Raw genomic sequence first — 18,326 nt, 5'->3', positions numbered from 1 at the left:
ATTATACATATTTATTCCAATGCTTCAAGAGAGAAACATTAATTTTGCAACACAAAAAGGATTCAAATCTTTATAGCTTCTGAAATGTTAATATAAAGCCCGAGAACATTAATGATTATATAATTAGCTAATATATACCATAAAAACCACAAATAGATCCTAATTTGCTGTGGAAAATTGTGCTCATGTCATTGTCCAGATTGAACTGATACTTAGTTCATGTAACTTGGATGATGTTTTTGTTTAGTTTACACCAGTTTTCTTCTAGCAGCTTTGATAAAATGTGTCTGCAATTATACAATAAATCAGGAATGAGCTGTGATATGTCATGGAATTTGAAACATTATGTCACATGGACAGACGAATTCAATATTTATCTTCTGTACCATCTCACATTGTTACAGACCGTCAGATTTGATTTGTGCTCACTTCATTGAATCAAGGCTTCATACAGTTACTGAAGAAAAATTAAAATACAAGTTTCTGCAGTATTCTGCTTTTGCCTAGTGCTATTTTACTCCTTTACTTTGATAACATTTCACAGTGAAGAAATATTATTGAGCTTACTTTTCTATGCCAACAAACTGGTTTCAAGTGGAATTGAATATATAGTTGAAAAAGAGAAATTTGTCAGGCTATAGGGTAAGAGCAGGGAATGTGACTAATGGGATAGTTGTTTCAAAGATGAGCTGAATGGCTTCCTTCTGTTCTGTATAATTCCATGATCATCTGCAACTTATGTAACAATAAGTATAATTGGGAGAATGGCTCCAGTCGCTATGTATAATTACCGTGGAAACACATTGATAAGAAACTTGTCCTCCAGTATTGGTAGCTGGTAATAATCAATATTGCATAACAATTTAAATATAATCAGATCTGAAATGTGTAGCAACGAATAGCAAGGTTTGGAAATCTTTTTGGGCATCTGGACTTGTTAGGATAAGTTGGAAAAGAATGAAATATGCAGATGAAGTGAAGTGCACAGCTTTCATGTGTGTTTGGTGTAGTAAAATCATAGATATATAAACACATGTATTTACGGTTTCCCTATATCTAGCATACAGCAGAAATCTCCTACTGGAGACACCAAGATTGTTTGCTCTCAGATCACTGGATATGTTTCTGAATTTCTTTCACATGAATTGCAGATGACAGTAATCTCCTGAAAGGACTAAAAGTAGTATCTAAAATGATATTTATTGCTATAGGAAAGGAAGTTTCGAGTGATCTCAGTAATTATGTTGTGGTGGTGAGGTGGGGTTGGGAAATGCTGTCTTTAAGGAAATTAAAATTCAAACTCTAACTGGTTCTAACTAAAGCTCCCCCCCCCCCCCTTCCGTCCCAACCCACCCCCCCAAAGGACTTAAGCAGGCAACAATTTGAGTTGAGAACAATGTTCTCTCTAATTTTCCTTTGCTCTGTGCAAATGTTTGTTACATTGTATGATTCCTTTAAAATTGCTGCATGGCTGTGAATGTACGCTTCTTAAAGAGACCACTGCTTATGTATGTCCTGTTCACCCCGTGGGCAACACAATCCTGATTGCTGCATGGTCATGTACCCACACAGTTTAGTGGGAACATTGGTTGAGACCTTTTGAGATGCAGACCAAATAAGGATTTTTTTGCCCAATGAATGTAGCAGTTTAAACAAAGGACACTTGTGTCTCAGGGCCACTTGTGTTGGTTGGGATTCTTGTTGATAATTAAAACCAATGTTTTTGTGGCTCTTACTGATTACATTGCATGCTCTAGCTGAATGTTCTGTAACTGGGGCCTTTAGTTTTAGAAATATGAAGAACAAATTATGTTACATTGTGGTTATTTGGCCCAAATACAATATAAATGAAACCAATCAAGGCCAAAAATTCAATTAACAGCCCTCACCACCTCTGATGCACTTTAGCTGCTGGATGTATATCTCCCACCATAACTCTCCCCCCACCCCCCACCCCACCAGCCCACTGTAACTGTTGAAAATTCTGCAGAATTCACTAAGGTTATTTGAACAGCACCTCCACCTACCACAGAGGTCAAAGAGCAGCTGTATCATGACATGCATCATCTCCAAGAACCCTTCCAAGTCACATAGCATCCTGACATGGAAATATGTAGCCATTCCATCATTGTTTTTCGGTGAAAATCCTGAAATTACCTACCAAACAATACTGTGGGAGAAATATCACCAGAAAGGTGCAGTGGATCAAGAAGCTGCCCTGCCATCACCTTCTCGAGACAACTAGAGATGGGCAATAAAGTAACCTTGGCAGTATCACCCATATCCCAAGAAAAAGTAAGAAACAGTCATTGGATAACTGAACTTTAATAAGAGATTATACAATGTTCAATTCAGGCACTGGATTATCTGACTTAACTAAATTGTTACTGCATTCAGAAAAAAATGTAATTTATTGACAGGCTCATAAACTACATCAGAGGAAATGGGAAAGGATGAAAACAACCATATGAAAGCAATGTATCTATTTGCCAACACCTGTAACACCTGCCATTGTTCATGTATCTGTGTTTTAGTTTAATTTTTGCAATACAATATTGTAAAGTGGAAAAGGTTTTGTGAAGGGTCCCCGGTAATCATTGGGGAGGGGAGGGATGAGCCTGTGGAAATATTGGGAGAAGTGGAGGGGTCTAAAGGCTTTGAGAAGGGTTTGGAAAGTGTAAGAAGCCAGTTTGAGCAATTGGGGTTGAGGGTGGGGTTCTTGGGTGAAAGATCTGACCATGAGCATGGGTGAGTGGGGGAGGAGGTCAGGCAACCTAGTGCAGAGGGAGGCCCAAGCTTTCCTAGCTATACCTGGAGGAGCACCCCTTCTCCTCCTGGCTAACAAAGAAACTTGAAATATAACTTCAAAATTCACCAACTGGACCTCTTATGGTCCAGGTTTGCTGCACCACCTTGGGCCTCAGGTTGAAACTCTTTCGAGTTATCAACAGTCACAGATTGCAACTCTTTTTGAGTACAATCACAGTTCTTGGTTTCTGGGAGTGGGACATGAACCCACAACCCTCTGATTCAAAGGCGAGGGTGCTATGAACTGAGCCACAGCTGACACCTCCGGGCCTCAGGTTGAAACTCTTTCGAGTTATCAACAGTCGCAGATTACAACTCTTTCGAGTACAATCACAGTTCTTGGTTTCCAGGAGTGGGACATGAACCCACAACCCTCTGATTCAAAGGCGAGGGTGCTATGAACTGAGCCACAGCTGACACCTCCGGGCCTCAGGTTGAAAAATTCTTTCGAGTTATCAACAGTCACAGATTGCAACTCTTATCGAGTACAATCACAGTTCTTGGTTTCCGGGAGTGGGACACGAACCCACAACCCTCTGATTCAAAGGCAAGGGTGCTATGAACTGAGCCACAGCTGACACCCCCTCAGGTTGAAACTCTTTCGAGTTATCAAAAGTCACAGATTGCAACTCGTTCGAGTACAATCACAATTCTTTGTTTCCGGGAGTGGGACATGAACCCACAACCCTCTGATTCAAAGCCGAGGGTGCTATGAACTGAGCCACAGCTGACACCTCCGGGCCTCAGGTTGAAAAATTCTTTCGAGTCATCAACAGTCACAGATTGCAACTCGTTCGAGTACAATCACAGTTCTTGGTTTCCGGGAGTGGGACGTGAAACCACAACCCTCTGATTCAAAGGCGAGGGTGCTATGGACTGAGCCACAGCTGACACCCCCTCAGGTTGAAACTCTTTTGAGTTACCAACAGTCACAGATTGCAACTCTTTTTGAGTACAATCACAGTTCTTGGTTTCCAGGAGTGGGACATGAACCCACAACCCTCTGATTCAAAGGCGAGGGTGCTATGAACTGAGCCACAGCTGACACCCCCTCAGGTTGAAGGTGCAGATCAGGTCCTGATGACATAATTGGACCTGTTCTGCATATTTAAATCAGGCCCCTGCTGCCTTCCTGCTAGCTTGTTCAACGAGCAGGTTAATATCTGGACTCAGCAAGAAGGAAGTGGGATCAGTGGGAATGAGTGGCTCACCTTTGACTACTTCTGCCAGGCAAGGGCAGCTAAAATGGTGTCCCTAAATCCAGTCAAGTTTCAAACTGACACTTCACTGTAAGATTGTGAGATTTCCCCATCGAGGCAATTTCACCTGGACTTGACACCACATGGTGTATAATACCAGTCACAACAAGCTTTAAGAAAGCGCTCAAGGGATTCTGTTAGACCTCCTGGTTAAATTTATGTTAAAACAATTTTTTCATTGTTCTCGATTGCAAACACAACCAGCCCTTAACATAACTTACTGGTTGCAAAAGGCACACTGCAGCTACCTATCTCACACCAATAGTGTGGCGTGGCATGAGGCTTAAAATACTGCTGAATTTTATAATTTTATTCATTCATGGGATGTAAATTTCACTGACAAGGCCAACATTAATTGTCCTAGAGAAGGTGGTGGTGAGCCATCTTTTTGAACCACAGCAGTCCATGTGGTATAGACACAGCCACAGTGTTGTTAGCGAGGGAGTTATGATCCAACGACAGTGAAGGAATGATGATAAACTTCAGAAAGTTGGATAGTGTATGACTTGGAGGAGAACTTGCAGGTGGTGGTCCTCCCATGAGCCTGCTGCCCTTGTCCTTCTAGGTGGTAGAGGCCACAGGTTTGAAAGATGCTGTCAAAGAAGCTTTGGTGAGATGCTGCAGTGCAACTAATGACATCAAGGGATTTGGGAATAGTGGGAAAAATGGCATAAGCGGTAGATGACCAGCCATGAACTGTTTGAATAGGAGAAGGTTCGATGGGCCGAATGGCCTACTCCTATTTCCTATGTTCCCATCTTCTAGATGGTACACACTGGTGTCATTGTGCACCAGCGTTGGAGGGAGTGAATATTTAAAGGTGGCTGCTTTGTCCTGGATGACATCGAGCTTCTTGAGTGATGTTGGAGCTGCACTCATCCAGGCCAGAGAAGAATATTTCATTACATGCCTGCAATTCAATTTTCAGTGTATTCCCCTCTAAAACATTCTCTGTACATGGGTATCTGGGAAATTCATTTATGCATATCGTAACAAATTTGTCACCAAAGCTTGAATAAATTAAAAATATTTCAATATATTTGTTACATGATAGGACCTAGTTGTCCAGACTGATAAACAATGAGCTGTTGCTTGCTTTGTGTTTGGATAAAGAATCCAGATTTGTAGCTATACCTAACTATTGTTAAACGTTTAGAAAGTCATTTCATGTGATTTTAATCACACACTAGTTTTCTAGGTACTCAATAAAACTGGTGTTGTGTAAATATTTCCAGTGTGTTCCTCATTCATATAACCCAATTACCATATTATTGAGAATAAAAAATATTAGATACTGTTTGCAATTATTAAGTTTCACATTGTTTTATGAATTATTATGGAAAGCATTTTTTAATCAAGCCAGTGGGGATTTTTTATCAGCTGTACTCACTTTTCTGAATAATTAATGCCCATGGCTGTAATTACAAAAAGCATTCAAAAATACAGCTTGGCATAAGCAAAATAAATACCCAGACAGAAAGAGAAGGAAAGAACAAAGAACTTGCTTATACAGTGCATTTTAGGACCTCCATATGTTCCAAAGAGTTTTTTTACAGGCACTGAAGCATTTTTGAAGTGCAGTCACTGTTCTGATGTAGGAAATGCAGCAGCCAATTTGCGCATAACAGCAATGTAATATTGCCCAGAAAATCTATTTTAGTGATGTTGCTTAAGGGATAAATATTGGCCAGAACTCTCCTCTTATTCAAAATAGTACCTTGGGACCTTTTATTTCCACCTGTAAGGACCGATGGTGCCTCAGTCTAACATCTTATTCAAAAGACAGAACCTCTGACGGTGCTGCACTCCCTCAGTTTTGCTGCACTGGGGTGTCAGCCTGGATTTTGTGCTCAAGTCTTTGGGGTGAGAGATGAACCATGGTATAAACTGTGAAATGCTATTGCTCATCCCAAATTTTAATCCTGAGTTTTAACCTTTTTAAAAGTATATTCATTAAAATTTGGTAAATGTAATATTAATTTGGAGCCAAAGTACTCACCAAATTAGTTTTTTTTCCTCTCTGAGGTTTTCACTTCTCTGCTTTTCTGTCAGTTGAGGTGATGAACTAAAGTACTTTGATACATATTTTTCTTTTCAGTTGATTATTTGTATTTAGTGGTTGATATTTACTTGACAGTTGACTCTTCAAAAACCTAAAACAAAAACAAAAATTGCTGGAAAAACTCAGCAGGTCTGACAGCATCTGTGGAGAGGAAGACAGAGTTAACGTTTCGAGTCCGTATGACTCTTCATCAGAACTAAAGAGAAATAGAAATGTGGTGAAATATAAGCTGTTGAAGGGTGATGGGACAGGTGAAGCTGGATAGAGGGCCAATGATAGGTGGAGGCAAAGGAGAGATTGCCAAAGATGTAATAAACAGAAGGTCAAAGGGGTGTTGACGGTGGTGATATTAGCTAAAGGATGTGCTAATGGCGACATTAGGGTAGAAAGCAGGATGAGCAAGTGACAGATGGCTCTTGTCAGGGTGGGGTGGGGGGAAGGATCGAAATAGGCTAAAAGGTAGAGATAAAACAATGGATGGAAATAAATTTTAAAAATAATAATAGAAATAGGTGGGAAAAGAAAAATATATATATAAAAATATATAATAATTATTAGAAAAAAGGGGATCAAAAAGTGGGTGAGGATGGAGGAGAGAGTTCATGATCTGAAGTTGTTGAACTCAATGTTAAGTCCGGAAGGCTGTAAAGTGTCTAATCAGAAGATGAGGTGCTGTTCCTCCAGTTTGTGTTGAGCTTCACTGGGACATTGCAGCAGGCCAAGGACGGACATGTGGGCATGAGAGCGTGGTGGTGTGTTGAAATGGCAAGCAACAGGAAGGTCTGGGTCATGCTTGCGGACAGACCGAAGGTGTTCCGTAAAGCAGTCACCCAGTCTGCGTTTGGTCTCTCCAATGTAGAGGAGACCACATTGGGAGCAGCGAATGCAGTAGACTAAATTGAGGGAAGTGCAAGTGAAGCGCTACTTCACTTGAAAGGAGTGTTTGGGCCTTTGAATGGTGAGGAGGGGGGAAGTAATGGGGCAGGTGTTACACCTTTTGCGGTTGCATGGGAAGGCGCCGTGGGAGGGGGTTGAGGCATAGGGGGTGATGGAGGAGTGGACCAGTGTGTCCTGGAGGGAACGGTCCCTGTGGAATCCCGACAAGGGGGGGGTGGGGGGTGGTGAAGGGAATTCAAAAACCTCGCTTAGAAGCCTACAAATTAGTTTGGAATGAATGATGGTCTAAATGGTAGTACCAAATAATACAGCTGCTTTTGCAATTTGATCTAGTTGCGATTGTTTCACAGTCCTTTTGAATAAGTACTGTATAAAAGAGAATGGCACCTGGGCAGTCACTGAAAATCACACACGGAGATTTTAGGTGGGGTGGGGCGGGGAAGAGATTTGTGAAGGTCATGAATATGAAAACAATTTTGTTGACTTATACAGAGATACAGAGCTCAAATAAAATGAGAGGGGAAAATGGTGATGCCAGAGACAGCTCCTACTGTTAGCATTCTGTGGTGCCTTCTTTCTGGAGCCAGGCAATGAAACTACTTAAAAGTTAATGTTTTTTGCCTTGAGCCATCAATACTCCCTCTATTCATGTAGCAGGGCAGTCTGTGGAGGTAGTAGGACTGCTATGCAAATAAGGATTAAAATAACATTTTTTTTAAAATGCAGATTGCTGTATTGTGTATCAAAGATAGCACTTTGGTTGACCTTGGAACATGGGTATATGTTAAAATGAGTAACACTTTAGTAATCAGCCATTTCTTGAATGGCAACGTATGAGGAGCAGCTGTCAGACACCAGCTGAGGTCATGAAGATGGAATGCGGAAGCAATGCGCAAGCAACATATGCTGCACATATTTTGCAGCCAGCAGAGAGGTAGTCAGGTCACCAAGGCAGGAAATGAGCCGTCCGTTGGAATTTTGGCTTTACTTGCCTCTCCACAGCAACAGAAGAGGAGGAGAGATTCTAAACTCGGCCTGGGATAAAAAATGCTGCAAAATAAAAGGCCTTTTGGATAAAGTGGTACAACTTTGGTTCTGATTAGAAGGTACAGGTCAGAGAATTGTTTTGTTTGTCACTGAAGTTCTATTTGGTTTTGTATTTTTACTTTCTAAAGCAACAAACATCATTGTGACTGTTGGTGTAGTTCAGATAATGAGCTGTTTTTACAATGGCCGCATACCCATCGAGTGAGTGCTGGTGCAGTTTAGTTGAATAAGTTAGATTTTGTCTTTGCTACTGCAGATGCCTGTAGTAAATATTTAATCAGTTTGACAGAAATTTAACTAGCAGAATGAGACTTAATGTTGAAAGTTTTCAAACTGCATTTGATGATTTAATTTGTTTAAAATAGTGCATGACAAATGGGATTCATGTTTGTTTTTCTTTGTTTATTCAACATTTCTCAGGTTGGCTGGATAAATGTTGATAGTTATCTACATCCCTTTTCATTTTATTGATTTCCAATATATGTGCAATTGTAGAGTACAGTTATGAACCATATTTTCCATGAGTGGCTGTGCAATGTACTGTTAGGGAAAAAAAATCATTGCAGTGAAGTAACCCTTTCGGTCAAGAGCAAATGATGTTGTCAGAAACAGCTGAATGCCTGCTGGAATACTATTAAGTTCATTTTGTAATGACTGAAAGGGGGAAGAAAGCTTGGAATAGCTAAAGTTTCTGCCAAATTGAAGCCTATCTTTTGTTTTTGACGAAGTTTGAAGAACTATTTATGTTTTGTTTCACTTGTATGCAGAAAACCGGATTAAGCTAATAATATTTCCATACAGCCATTCTGATCAGTAGGCTGCGGTATTTACTATAAAAGTGTTTTGTTCAAAGCGATGGAGTCAGACAGAAGAGTGCATTGTCTTAGCAACCTACTTTGCACAATTACAACATCAAACATAAATGTGAAATATCCCACTATCAGTTCTGGTTAGGTTCAATTCTCTGATTCTCTGGTGCAGTCTAGGCTTCCAAACTATCCTCATCCCAGTTTTGTTCCCCTTGCTGAGTAGGGATAGAGATTTTTAAGAGAAATATGAATTGTTTTGGTATAATTGGAAAGATGCATTTTTTTGTACCATAACATGTTTTACGTTTTTATATAACATTATAAGCACATTACTTATGTTTGCTTTATTGCCTAAAAGTGCCAAGTTAAAGTGTAGCAGTAATGGTTAGTGCAACATCATAACTTTGACAAATGTTGTGAAAAGCATTTAAACTGATGCTGCTATTTTCATTATAAACTTCCATCAGTCTTGAACATTGTTGTCTTGACAAAGAGAAACCACGGTGCATAAGGACAATTAATGACTATTTGTAAAATACTTTTAATTCACTACAGGAGAAGGCATGCTGCATGAAGTTAATATTTGTGATGCCATAGAAAGGAATAACACAGCAGTGGGGGCTGGACTGCTGTGAAATTGGAATGTAGAGGCCCAGGTTAAGGGTAAAGAACTTTAAATAAATGAGTAGGCAACCTGACTAGTAATGTGTCCTACTTCAATACATACAATGCATGAGCTATGCAATCATAAGCCAGAGATAAATTGAAACAGTGATGTTTATTTTGAAAACTCCCATTTCTGGTGTTCTCTGAAGAAAAGGTTAAACTGTTAACGACCTAACAGTGTAAGAATAGCACACTGTTTTGACAAGCTGGGAAAATTTTTATTGTATTAATGCAAGGTTGCAAAACAGTGTAATAATTGCATTTAAAAACAGAGCTACAATAATAAAAAGGGAAATTATGTTTTGTGTGTGCGTGTGTATAAAAGTGGCTCACCAACCATAAAAGGGATTATTGTACTGTATATATTTTTAAAGTATATGTATTAACCTGTCTTATTCTAGCACATCAAATCAAAATGAGTATATTGAGCAAGTCTAACTCAAGATTTCTGACTTAAGCAGAACCCTTCTCTATATATAACATTCCAATACAAGCCTTGTTTAGATTTTTTTTATGGTGACCAAGATGGTTTTCCCAGGCTTTCCAGGGGTGTATGAGAGTATGTTCTTTCCTAAGTGTATTTATTTTTACTTGTTGCGCCTTCCTAAAATACAATAGGAAACGGGGATCTATGAAGTATACATTTTAGCAAAAATATTGTCATTAATTTGCGTTTTAACCAAGTAGTTTGTTGTGTTTGACCATTTCTTTTGTCTTTTAAAAAACCTCAATTGAATATGACTATATATGACAAGACTAATAATGTATATTTTATTTTAAAAATTTCAATGAATATTTTATTTTAAAAATTTCAATGAATAATGAAAACTTCACTTGAAAATTTTGCTGTTCACATGTTAAATATTTTTGCATTATTCAAGGCATATTGACTTCACATTCACTTTACATGCACGAGATCTTCACAAGTTGTACAGAACACACAAAATATATTTCTGTCATAGAATCATAGAATGATTACAGCACAGAAGGAGGCCATTTGACCCATCATGTCTGTGCTAGGTCCCTGCAAGAGCAACTCACCTAGTTCCAATGCCGTGCTTTTTATTTGTGCCAATGGGAGCAGTTTCTCCATGTCTACTCTGTCCAGATTCATGATTTTGAACACCTCTATCAAATCTCCTCCTACTTTTCTCTTCAAGGAGAACAGCACCAGCTTCTCCAGCCTATCCACATAGAAAAAGTTCATCATTCCTGATCTTGTGAATCTTTTCAGCACTCTCTCTTACTGCATTCACATTCTTCCAAATTCTGTCTGGAAGTGGACAATATATAAAGACATGAAAAAAATAAAAATACCTGGAAAATCTCAGCAGGCCTGGCAGCATCTGTGGAGAGGAACACAGTTAATGTTTCGAGTCCGTATGACTCTTCAACAGAACTAAGTAAAAATAGAAAAGAGGTGAAATATAAGCTGGTTGGGGGACAGGTGGAGCTGGATAGAGGGCCAGTGATAGGTGGAGATAGTCAAAAGATGTCATGCTGCCAGACCTGCTGAGTTTTTCCAGGTATTTTTATTTTTGTTTTGGATTTCCAGCATCCGCAGTTTTTTGCTTTTATGAAGACATGAAGCCCAGTTTATAATAACTTCCTTCTTTTTGTACTCCATGCCCAAGATCCAATCATGCCTTGATCACTAGAGCTTTATATAAAGAATGTACACATATGTGGCAAGTACAGTCCTTCCTTTTCATTGGTAATGTTTAAACAATATGGCAACTGACTGTTCCAAAGGACAACATTCCCTTTTGACACAGTAATTTTTAGAGATTAGTTTTAGTCACTAAGGATTGACAAGCACGCAGTCATTGGTGCTGCGATTGCAGAAGTGCTTTGTTACATACCAAATTCTAGACCAAAGCAAGTCAGACGACAGCACAGTTGAAAAGCTGCTGCAGTGGCCTACATAGTCAAAAAAGGTTATCCATTTCTATGACCTTTCTGAATGCATCATCTGCTCTGTTCATTCACACTTGTTCCTTATAACAAAATCTCCCCACATAAAATTTGGTCACTAAAATGCTGAAATAGACTACTTATTTATTTAAAGTTCTTTAACCTTAACCTGAGCCTCTACATTCCACTTTCCCAGGAGTCCAGCCCCCACTGAAGTAAATTAGTAGTAGATTTTTGATATTTGTAACCAGGAATACAATAAAATGGATAATCAAATCAATTATCTTTACAATAACATTTTGTTAGCTCTGGTCTTCCAATTATCACAACGTTTTCCAAATTAACAGTCATCTACTTTTATTACAGAATTATCTTAATGCACAATTCTGTTTCTATTGACAGAGAACATATGCGTATTGCATTAAGGCCACACAAATCACTTCTCCCTTTCTCCTTTAATAAAAATGAGAAATTTCACCACATGTTTTAACAAATTAGTCTCAAAAACCTTGTATAGCAACAGAACAGAATCAAACAATATTGTAAACTACAATTTTTCATTCTTAATATGCATCAAATCTGATTGTCAATTCAGTACACTACAGAACAGTAATCAGATAATGGTAAACTTTATTTAGCAACCTCAGAAATATTTCAAATATCACTTTATCTCATCCAATGCGTGACATGACTTTGGTTTAAATCTAATTGGGAGCTTTGAACATATTTTCTATTCTTGCACAAAAAAAATCCAGATTTGTTTTTCTTTTGAACGTCTGGCATTATAATTTTAATACTGTTTGTGGATAACCCTGAAATGCTTAACTTGTAACAAAATATTGACAATTCTATGAGCTATATTTCACTATGGATAATACATACCATACCTGTTCAGCCTTTGAACTAATATTTAAATTGATCACTTGCAATGTCTTTTCTTCTCACTCCTGCGCCTCTGGTCACCCCATCCTCCCAAAGATCAATCCTTGACTCCCTCCTATTGCGTATCTGCACACTGCCCCTTGGCAACAACATCAGATAGTGCAGCGTCAGTTTCAACATGTACGCTGACGACATCCAGCTCTACCTCACCACCAACACTCACTACTCTCGAGACCATTATCTCTAAATTAACAGACCGATTGTCTGTCTGGATGAACAGAAATTTCTTCTAACTCAATACTGGCAAGACCAAAAGCTATTGTCTTTGGATTCCTGCCACAAACTACATTTCCCAGTCATTAAATGCATTGTTTTGGGGTTTTGTGTTTCTAAAAATAGATTGCATTATATTTATTTTGTAAATGTGGCTAGGTTGGATATTTTTGAGCATTGAATTCCCATTCCTGAGACCAGGCAACTCTCTGAGGCTGAGCTAGATACTTCACAACCTCAGTGTCATATTTGATCCGAGATGAGCTTCCAACTACACATCCGCAATACCACTAAGATTGCCTATTTCCATCTCTATAGATTCACCCACCTCTACCACCCCCTCAGCTCATCTACTGTTGAAGCCTTAATCCATGCTGTTACTTCCAGACTTGACTATTCTAACATACTCCTGGCCAACCCCCCACATTCTACCCTCTATAAACTTGAGGGCATCCAAAATTCTGCTGCCTGTGTTCCTTATTTGCAGACTTTTATTTTAAATAATTCTGTTTTTGTGCAGACATACTGTGTGCTGTGTAGAGGATGACATTAATGTGTTATGATTATGAAGTTTTACAAGAGAGTTATGCTTTAAACTGTCTCATTAATTCAAGCTAAAATGGGATAATGAACAGGATTATGTGACCTGCTACAAGTTCTGCCCAACAACAAACCTGTGTGGTTTGGTTACCATAGGGGCTGGAGGCCTGGGTCGATTGCTATTGAAATACATAAACCAGGTTTAACACCTGAACAAAATGGGAGAGGCAGATGTTTTTGCTATTGCAGACTTACTGTCTCGGAGACTTTGGACAGAGTATTAGGGAAAAAGAGATAGGAAAGCAGTAGCTATTGTGAGCAGAAGAGGAAAGGCTGTTCTCTGTTCACCACCAGACAGAATGCTGGGGAAAGCTCATCTTCTGGTCCAAGAGAAGGAACCTGATGAGATTTAAGGACACTGGAAGATTCCACTTGGGTGAGTCCAGGCAAAGAAATCACTGGAGTGGACTTGGTGAATATTAGATGTAATGGGCAGGGGGTTACTTTGCAACCTTCTGATCATTGACTTATGATTATCAAGATTGAAGACAACAGAAAATTAGCCGTTTCATGATAATGTTTACAAAGATAAAAAATTCTCATTAATGACAGGAATTCCAAGAATGTAAGTAAAATTAAATGGAACCAGATAGTTTTCAAACAATACAAGGATGTTTGTATGGTTTTTGAAAAGAAATCATTTGAGTATATTTACATACTCCAGTCATATCTAAAAACTGTATAATAATTGAGTATTTACTTGTATTCAGGTGGTGGGGATTGGTTTCCCGACCGCCCCTGCTAAGCCCACTTGATGAGGGCAAAATTCTGCCCCCATCTGTGGAACCACTTCCTAACCTGCTCTGCTATCTTCAATAATTTGTGCGCATATATCCCCCAAGTCTCTCTGTTCCTGCACCCCTCTTTAGAATTGCACTCTTTGTTTTATATTTATTTGCCACCTCTGCATTCTCTCTACCACACAGTGTACCATGTCACACTTCGCTGCATTAACTTTCATCCCCCAAGTATCCACCATCTCACCTATGAGCTCTTGAAGTTTATCACTATCGTCCTCACAGTTCATAATACTTGAAATTTTTGTGTCATCTGCAAACTTTGAAATTGTACCCTGTACATCCAAATCAAAGCCATTAACGTATATCAAGAAAAGCAGTGGACCTAGTACCTGGGGAACCCCACTGCATACCTTCTTCCAGTGCAAATTTTGTATCCATTCTACCACTGTCCCCTTTTATTCCAAGGGCTTCAACTTTGCTGGCAAGACTATTATGTGGCACTTCTCCCTCTGTTATCTCATCAAAAAACACAATCAAGTTAGTTAAACACAATTGGCTTTTAACAAACCCGTGCTAGCTTTCTTTAATTAATCTACACTTGCCTGAGTGACTGTTAATTTTGTCCTGGATTTTCGTTTCTTAAAGCTTTCCCTCCACTGAGGTTAAACTGACCAGCCTGTGGTTGCTAGGCTTATCCTTACACACTTTTTTGAACAAGGGTGTAACATTTGCAATTTTTCAGTCCCCTGGTACCACTCCTGTATCTAGGGGAGTATGGAAGATTATTGCTAGTGCCTCCAGAATTCCCTCCCTTTCTTCCCTCAGTATCCTGGGACGCATCCCATCCAGTCTAGTGGCTTACCAAATTTAAGCACAGCCGTCTTTTCAATAACTCCTCTTCATCAACGTCTCAATCACCTCTTCCCTTTCGCTATGCATCTTCTTCTTTGGTAAAGACAAATACAAAACACATGTTTTGTACCTCAGGCATGCCCTCTACCTCCTTTTGTAGATCCCCAATTCGTCCCTCAATAACCACTCTTCCTGTTGTTACCCTTTTGCTATTAATATGCTCATTGAAGACTTTTGGATTCCCTTTGATGTTAGTTGGCAGTCTCTTCTCATACTGTCTCTTTGCTTCCCTTATTTCCATTTTTATTTACTCCTCTGAACTTTCTATATTCAACCTGTTCCTCATTATATTATCAACCTGACGTCTGCCAGGAGTGCCCTTTTTCTGCTTCATCTTACTCTATCTCTTGTCATCCAAGGAATTCGGGCTTTGCCTGTCTACCTTTTCTCCCTCATGGGAATCTTCTCTTTAAAGGCAGCCCATTGTTCTGTTACAGCTTTGCCTGACAATCCTAGTCTCCAATTCACCTGGACCAGATCTGTTCTCTCCCCATTGAAATTGGCGCTCCTCTCGGTTGCTCTGTGCCTTTTTCCCTAGCTAGCCTAAACCTTATGGTACTGTGATCACTGTTCACTAAGTGCTCCCCTACTCACACTTCCTTTACTTGACCTACCTCATTCCCTAGAACCAGATCCAACAACACCTCCTTCCCCTTTGGGCCAGAAGCATACTGATCAATAAACGGCCCTGATGCATCCTTTCCCTCTCTTTACGCAACTGCTACTCCAATTTATATTAGGATAATTAATTTTCCCCATTATCACTCCTCTATATTGTTTGCAACTCTTTGTAATTTCCCTTCAAATTTGCTCCTCTGTATCTTTATCACTAGTTGGTAGCTGACAGAATACATTCAGTGGTGTATTGGGATTTCTATTGTTTCTTAATTCTAGCCAAGTAGATTGTGTTCTGACCCCTCTAGGACATCATCTCTCTCCAGTGCTCTAATATTCTCCTTGATCAGTATTACCACCCCTCCTCCTTTCATTTTTTCCCTATTTTTTCTGAATACCTTTTATTCAGGAATATTTAATACTTAAACCTGCCCTTTTTTTGAGCCATGTCTCAATTTTCACTATGATGTCATATGTCTAATCGGTTACCTGTACCTGAACTTCCCCAACTTTATATATTTTGTGTATTTACATACATATCATTAAGAACCATCTATGAGCACGTTTTTAAATTAGATGGGTATTTTGTATGCCAGCTTATTCTGAAATCTTTTGTTTTATACTATTAAAATTCAGATTAAATAGATCAGCTTTTAATTTTTTTTTTATCCAATATTTTTTGATTCTATATGTTGAAAAGGCACTAGAGGGAAGACAAGACAAAAATCGAATATGAATTAAAAAACGCAAACTCCTTAAAATCAACTTTAATCAGTGATTGTAAGAATAAATTCATAAGAGGGAAACTAGTGTCAAGTGTCACCCACACCTTTCACCTATTTCAATAGTTGAAGTTTTCATCTCGGCCAACAAATACGGAATGTAAACTAGAGATGATATGGTAGACGATAATTATTGAAGTTTAAGAATTGGGCAGGAACAGATGTTGGGAAAGGGAATGAATAGGCTAGAAACTGTAAGTATAAATCCGTCCACAAAAATGAACATTAGTAGCAGTGACACACCTATTTCAAATATAGGTATAGGTTTGCAGACAAATCACTGTTAAAACAAAAGCAAAATACTGTGGATGCTGGAAATCTGAAATAAAAACAGAAAATGCTAGAAATAAGTCTGGCAACACCTGTGGAGAGAGAAACAGAGTTAATGTTTCAGGTCAAGGGCCTTTATTTTGCAAGGCAGCTCTTAGTTTATCAGTTTCAGCTGAACAGAGCTATCAATTCTGTGATTCGAGCAGGTCCTGTATAACAGCCAGTACCTAGAAAGAACACTGTTGTCTCACATTCTCCTGACTTGGGCCTAAGCCACACTTTTTGTTCTTTCACGAGATGTGGGTGTCGCTGGCTGGGTCAGCATTTATTGCCCATCCCGAGTTGCCCTTGAGAAGGTGGTGGTGAGGCGCCTTCTTGAACCGCTCCAGTCCATTTGATGTAAGGAGGGAGTTCCAGGATTTTGATTCAGCGACTGTGAAGGAACAGCAATGTATTTCTAAGTCAGGATGGTGTGTGGTTTGAAGGGAAACTTCTAGGTGGTGGTGTTCCCATGCATCTGCTGTCCTTGTCTCTCTAGGTGGAAGAGGTCGCAGGTTTGGCAGGTGCTATTGGAGGAGCACTGATGAGCTACTGTAATGCATCTTGTAGATGTATCACTTTGCTGCCACTTTGCATCAGTGGTGGAGGGAGTGAATGTTTTTAAGGTGGTGGATGGGGTGCCAATCAAGCAGGCTGCTTCGTCCTGGATGGTGCCGAGCTTCTTGAGTGTTGTTGGAGGTGCGCTCATCCAAGTAAGTGGAGAGTATTTCATCACACTCCTGACTTGTGTCTTGTAGACGATGGACAGGCTCTGGGAAGTCAGGAGGTGAGTTAATCACTGCAAAATCCCCAACCTCTGACCTACTTTTGTAGCCACAGTATGTAAATGGCTGGTCCAGTTCAGTTTCGGTCAGTGCTAACCCCCTAGGAGATTAATAGTGGGAATTTCAGCAATGGTAATGCCATTGCGTATCAAGGGGAGATGGTTGGACTTGTGTGGTACAAATGTTACTTGCCATTTATCTGCCCAAGCCTGAATGTTGATCAGGTCTTGTTTCATATGAGCACAGACTGCTTCTGTATCTAAGGAGTCGTGAATGGTGCTGAACGTTGTGCAATGATCAGTAAACATCCCCACTTCCGATTTTATGGGGGAAGGTCATTGGCGAAGCAGCTGAAGGTACTTGGGCCTGGGACACTACCCTGAGTAACTATTGCAGTGATGCCCTGAGACTGAGATGATTGACCTCCAACAACCGCAACCATCTTCCTTTGTGCTAGGTATGACTCCAACCAGTGGTGAATTTCCCCCTGAATCCCATTGAGTCCAGTTTTGTTAGGGCTCTTTGATGCCATACTCAGTCAAATGCTGCCTTGATATCAAGGGCAGTCACTCTAACCTCACCTCTGGAGTTCGGCTCTTTTGTCCCTCTTTAGACCAAGGCTGTAATGCAGCTAGAAGCTGAGTGGCCTTGGCGGAACACAAACTGAACGTCACTGAGCAGGTTATTGCTGAATAAGTGCTGCTTGATAGCACTGTTAGCGACACCTTCTATGGCTTTGCTGTTGATAGAGAGTAGACTTATGGGGCAGTAATTGGCCAGATGGATTTTCTTGCTTTCTGTGGACAGGCATACCTGGGCAATTTTCCATATTGTCGGGTAGATGCCACGTTGCAACTGTCCTGGAACATCTTGACCAGGTGCACGGTTAATTCTAGAGCACATTCCTTCTGTACTATTGCTGGAATGTTATCAGGGCTCATAGCCGTTGCAGTATCCAGTGCCTTC

At 39.8% G+C, this 18,326-nt stretch overlaps 1 protein-coding gene across 5 annotated transcripts in view; it reads left to right on the top strand.

Annotated features, from left to right (window-relative positions):
• Positions 1 to 18,326, top strand: part of rapgef2b (Rap guanine nucleotide exchange factor 2b) — a 534,998-nt gene that overhangs the window by 211,659 nt on the left and 305,013 nt on the right. The window contains exon 1 of one of the 5 annotated variants that reach the window (XM_078540440.1): positions 8,019 to 8,132. The exons of the other annotated variants lie outside the window; for them this stretch is intronic. The gene's annotated coding sequence lies outside the window, so the exon portion shown is untranslated. Of the gene's footprint in view, positions 1 to 8,018; positions 8,133 to 18,326 lie in introns of those variants that run through there. 5 annotated transcript variants of the gene reach the window in all.

The sequence above is a fragment of the Cetorhinus maximus genome, chromosome 1, assembly GCF_964194155.1.
Source record: "Cetorhinus maximus chromosome 1, sCetMax3.hap1.1, whole genome shotgun sequence".
In the NCBI taxonomy this organism is placed as follows: Eukaryota; Metazoa; Chordata; class Chondrichthyes; order Lamniformes; family Cetorhinidae; genus Cetorhinus; species Cetorhinus maximus.
The sequence above is the reverse complement of the archived record's forward strand: the minus strand, read 5'-3'. Positions and strand labels throughout refer to the sequence as shown.